General features: G+C 32.8%; 1 pseudogene; it reads left to right on the top strand.

The window, feature by feature from the left end:
* The first annotated feature begins 4,943 nt into the window (after positions 1-4,943).
* On the top strand, positions 4,944-5,673 carry LOC123950414 (annotated as a pseudogene).
* The last annotated feature ends 216 nt before the right edge of the window (positions 5,674-5,889 follow it).

Below are 5,889 nucleotides of genomic sequence, written 5' to 3'. Positions count from 1 at the left end.
CACAACAGAGTAAACAAAAGATAAGGACACCAGAGGAAATTGAAACCTCTGACACGACTATAGCAAATGTTAAACACAGCCTAAATCCTAGCCAGATAAAACATGGACCACTCACTAAAAGCCTATTTGCTTCAGTTACTATTATGCAATATATTATTTCCACCATTCAACAAAAAAAAAGTATAAACATGCTAACAGGCAAGGAAAGCACAGTCTGAGGAAACAAAGCAAACATCAGAACCAGACTCAGATGTGGGAGAGATTGTGGAATTATCAGAAAAGGAACTTAAAACAACTATGATTAATATGCTAAGGGCTGTAATAGAAAAAAAAAAGGACAACATGCAAGAACAGATAGGTAATGTTAGTAGAGAGGTGGAAATTCTAAGAAAGAATAAAAAGGGAATTTTGGAAATAAGGAACACTAACAGAAATGGATAATAATTTTGACCAACTAAGCAACAGGCTGGACATGACAAAGACCCAGTCAGTAAAGTTGAAGATACGTCAATAGATATTTCTTAAACTGAATGCAAACAGAAAAAAATATTTTAAATATGAGGAAATAAAATATCCAAGAAAACTGATTACAAAAATTACAAAAAAGAGTAACATGAATGGGAATACCAGAAGGAAGAGAAAGAGGGAAAGGAACAAGAGAAATATTTGATATAATAATGGCTGAGAATTTTCCAAAACTAATGACAGACATCAAAACACAGATCCAGGTACTCAGAGAACCCCAAGCAGGACAACAACAACAATATAATATCATACTTAAACTGTAGAAAACCAAATACAAAGAGAAAATCTTGAAAGAAGGTAGGGTGGGGTGGAACACTACCTATAGAGGAAGAGGAATATGAATTACCCTGAACTTCTCTTCAGAAAATACGCAAGCAAGGAGAGGATACAGTGAAATATTTAAAGACTTAAAAGGAAAAACAAAATCTCACCTATCTAGAATTCTGTATCAAGTGAAATTAGTTTTCAAAACTGAAGGAGAAGTACTGTCTCACACAAACAAAAGTTAGGAATTTGTCATTGGTAAACCTGCCTTGCAAAGAACATTAAAAGAAGTTTTTTGATCAGTTAGGTCAGAGAATCAAATTTACAGAAAGAAAAGAAAGTATTAGAGAAGGAATAAATGAAGATAAATATTTTTTATTCTTAATTGATCTAAAAAATAACTGCTCAAAATAATAGTAACAATACATTGAGTAATTATATTTATGAATAAACTAAATAAATGACAGCGATGTTAAAAGAGATGGAATAGAGGAATTGGGAATATTCTATTATATTATGCACTACCCATGATGTGGTATAGTGTTATTTGAAAGTGGATTAGATTAGTTAGTATACTTCAAACCCTAGGGCAGCCACTAAAAAGTGAAAATGAAAGTATAACATCAAAATTTGTGGACTAAAGCAAAAGCAGTGCTTAGAGTGAAGTTTATCCTTTTATTTTCTTTTAAGATTTTATTTTATTTGTTTATTTATCAGAAAGAGAAAGAGAGAGCACAAACAGGCTGAGCTGCAAGCAGAGGGAGAAGTAGGCTGCCTACTGAGCAAGGAGGCTGATGTGGGGCTCAATCCCAGTACTCTGGGATCATGACCTGAGCCAGAGGCAGATGCTTAACTGACTGAGCCACCCAGGTGCACCTAGAGGGAAGTTTAAAACATCAAATGCATGCATTAGAAATGAAATAAGATCTAAAGTTCATAATCTAAATTACTGCCTTACGAAACTAGAGAAAGAAGAACAATGTAAACCTAAAGCCTGAAATGAAAAGAAATAATAAAAATTAAGGCATATATCAAGGGACTAGAAAACAGGAATTTGATAGAGACAATTAATAAAACCAAAAGATTTTTTAAAAGAGAACAATACAATTGATAAATCCCTATCCAGGCTAACCAAGAAAAGAAGAGAGAAGATAAATTACTAATATTAAGAACTGTAGGAGAATCCATTACTATTAATTCCACAGATATTAAAATAGAATAAAGAAATATAATAGATTATTTTATGCCCACAAATTCGATAACTTGGATGAAATGAGCCAATTCTTTGACAGCCAAAATTCACCAAAACTCACACAAAAATGTAGACCATCTGAACAGGCTCATATCATTTAAAGGATCTGAATTGAAAACCAATAATCTTACAAAAAAAAAAAAAGGTATAAAAAAAGGTATAGGACCCAGGTGGTGGAACTGGGAAATTGACCAAGCATTTAAGAAATGACACCACTTAGCTACAACCTTACCAAAAAGTTGAAACAGAGGGAATACTTCCTGACTTATTCTGTGAGGCTAGCATTGTGCTAATACCAAAACTAGGCAAAGACATCACAAGAAACTACAAACTAAATCTTTCATAAATATAGATGCAAAAATTCTTAACAAAATAGCAAATCAAATCCAATAATGTATAAAAAGAAATATAGAAGAGCACCAGGATGGGACTTCTGTTTTCCCCCATTTTGCTTCCACAATTAATACATATTCTTTTCAGAAAAGGTAGAAAATATTCATAAGTAAAAGCATTTCAATTATGCATATCACCATTTAAAAATAACCACTGTTAATATTTTATGGATATACTTCCTTATTCTTGTGAAATTTATAAATGTCTATTTTTTACAAAATTGGTTCACACTGTGTATTTTACAACTTGCTTTGCACTAACACTATCTTATGAATATACTTCCATGTCAAATATAGACCTTGGTCATTTTAATGAATATATAATATTCCATCATATGGATGAAATAATGCATTTAGCTATCTGTTAATGCCAGACATTTAGATTATTTACTATTATCTGTTTTTACATAAACAATGAAATATATTCTCATATTTTTAAAAAAGGAATTATATACCATGCCCAAATAGGATTCATCCCAAATACTCAAGTCCTGTTCAACATTCAAAAATCAATCAATGTAATTCATCTAGTCAACAAGCTAGAAAAGAAATATCACATGACCATATTAATAGATGCAAAAATAACATTTGATAAAATCTAACATCCATTTTGATAAAACTCTCAGGAAATTAGGAATAAAGGAGAATGTTACCAACTTAGTAAAAAATACTATAAAACACAATAAGGGTGAGAATCTTCCCTCTCTATAATGCAGCTATGAAAAGCTGGGGTTTGAAATTAGAAACACAGTATCAATTACATTAACACCTTACCCCCAAAAAGATAAAAAGAATTTAGAATAAATTTAACAGAATACACAGAAGATCTATAAGACAAAAGTTACAAACTCTGACTAAATGAATCAAAAAACTAAATGGAGAAATATTCCATGTTCATGGATAGGAAATTCAACATTGTTAAAATGTCAGTTCTTTCTAACCTGCTCTATAGATTGAATTCAATCAATCCCAATCAAAAGCTACTTTGTGGATATCAGCAAAATTATTCTAAAATGTGTAAGGAAAGTCAAAAGGGGCCAAATGGCCAAGACGATACTGAAGAATAACAGAGTTGGAGGATGAACATAAGCTAACTTCAAGACATAGTATTAAGTTATAATAGCTAAGACAAATGGGTCAATGGAACATAATAGAGGACCTAGAAATGAACTCCATATAAATATAGTCAGCTGTTGTCTGACAAAGAAGTGTCAAAAAGCAAAATGGAACAAAGAGTCTTTCAACATGTGGAGTTGGGACAGTTGGACATCTACATGCAAAGAAAGAAAATGAATCTAGACACAATTTATATCATTTACAAAAATTAACCCCAAATGGATCATGTAACAAAATTTAAAATAAAAAACTAAAACTACTAGATGATAACACAGAAAATTTAGAAGACCTTGGGTATGATGGTGATTTTTTAGATATAACACCAAAGCCATGATCTATGAAAGAAATTCTTGATAAGATAGACTTCATTAAAAATAAAAACTCTGCTGTGTAAGAGAACGAGAAGACATGCCACAGACTGGGAGAAAATATTTACAAAAAACACATCAAATAAAGTACTTTTATTCAAAATGTATAAAATTCAACAATAAGATAGCAAACAACTCAATTTTAAAAAATGGGGCCAATGACCTGAACAGATATCTCACTGAAAAAAATAAACAGATGGTAAATAAGTCTATAAAAAGATGCTCAATGTCATATGCCATTAGGGAACTGCAAATTAAAACAATAATGAGGAAGGACATGGTTAGGAGCTATGAACAGGTGAAGCACAAATATTTAGCTTTGTGAAAGTATTCTGTACTATACCAAAATGTAGGATATATGACATTATGCATTTGGAAAAACCCATGGAATTGTCCAACACAAATAATAAATCCAAATGTAGGGGTTCCTGGGTTCTCATTCAGGTAAGCATCTGCCTTTGGCTCAGATCATGATCCCAGAGTCCTGGAATGGAGCCCTGTGTCGGGCTCCCTGCTCAGCCAGGAGTCTGCTTCTCTCTCTTCCCTTCCTGGGCCCCACTTGTGCGCTCTCTTTCACTCTCTCTCTCTGTCTCATATAAATAAATAAAATCTTTCAAAAAAAATTCTAATGTGAACTATGGACTTCAGTGAATGAAAGAAAAATAACCTGATCCTTTGAGTCACTTCTCATCTGATTTATGAACTTTTACATGTCCTTCTAACTACCAGTTTTCAGCACACGGCTCACAGACGTCTTCTATCCCAAGTTCTACTTGTATCCTTTGGAACAGAACAAGTTATTCAATAATATGCCTTCTCAGTTCCTGGATCTTCTCATCATTAGTGTTATTTCATACACCTAAGCTTATGGTGTATACCATTACCATTACCTGAAAATAAAAGTTATGTCTTTTGAAAGAATTAATTCATGTATTCCTCTTTCACACCAAAATTTTATTTGCTCATTGTTCTTTCATTTCTTCTATTATACCACAGTTTGATTTCTTGGTCTTTGTATCTTCTATGATGTCTCTACCCACATTCTGCTGTCTTCACTCCCTTCCTTATCCAGTTCAATTTTACTGGTTGTGAGGTGAAGAAATTCTTTCTAGTAGTCATCAGAAAGGTTGAGTTGATGCTGTGCGATATCAAATAAATGATAAACCACACAACCAGATTCGAATATCCAAACAACTCCCAGAGTTTGTGCCGCTGGATTATTCTATACCTGTCGAAATCCCTGTTATAACTTGTAAGCCAGACAAACTTCCATTATTCAAAAGACAATATGAAAATACCATATTTATTGGCTCAAAGACAGCAGATACATACTATTACGGTCACACACAGTTTCACCCATTACATGACAAATTAAAAATGGAAAGGCTTTTTGAAACAGAACTGTGCTGATCAGATAGAAGTTGTTTTTAGAGATAATGCTATTGCAAGCCTCTTTGCTTGGACTGGAGCACAAGCTCTGTATCAAGGATTTTGGAGTGAAGCAGATGTTACTCGGCCTTTTGTCCCTCAGGGCATGATCACAGATGGAAAATACTTTTCCTTTTTCTGCTACCAGTTAAATACTTTGGCACTGACTACACAAGGGGATCAAAATAACCCTCCTAAAAATATATGTTGGGGAATACAAAGTAAGCCTCCTTATGAAACAACAGAAGATAATAATGTGAAAGGTTTTAATGATGATGTCCTCCAGATAGTTCACTTTCTACTGAAAGACCAAAAAGAAGACAAATGACAGCTGTTGGAAAACTAAGAAGAAATAATTGATTCAGGACTTTGGGAATACTTCAGTTTCACTGAAGGGAAAATAAAAGGAATTTTAATAATGATAAAATTTCTTGTCCACATCTTTATAATCTATTGTTTTTTTAGTCATATCTACTTCAAACCCTGCCCACTCTCATGCTCTCTCTCTCTCTCTCAAATAAATGAACAAATCTTTAAAAAAAAA

Source organism: Meles meles, chromosome 9, assembly GCF_922984935.1.
Source record: "Meles meles chromosome 9, mMelMel3.1 paternal haplotype, whole genome shotgun sequence".
NCBI classification, from domain to species: Eukaryota; Metazoa; Chordata; class Mammalia; order Carnivora; family Mustelidae; genus Meles; species Meles meles.
The sequence above is the reverse complement of the archived record's forward strand: the minus strand, read 5'-3'. Positions and strand labels throughout refer to the sequence as shown.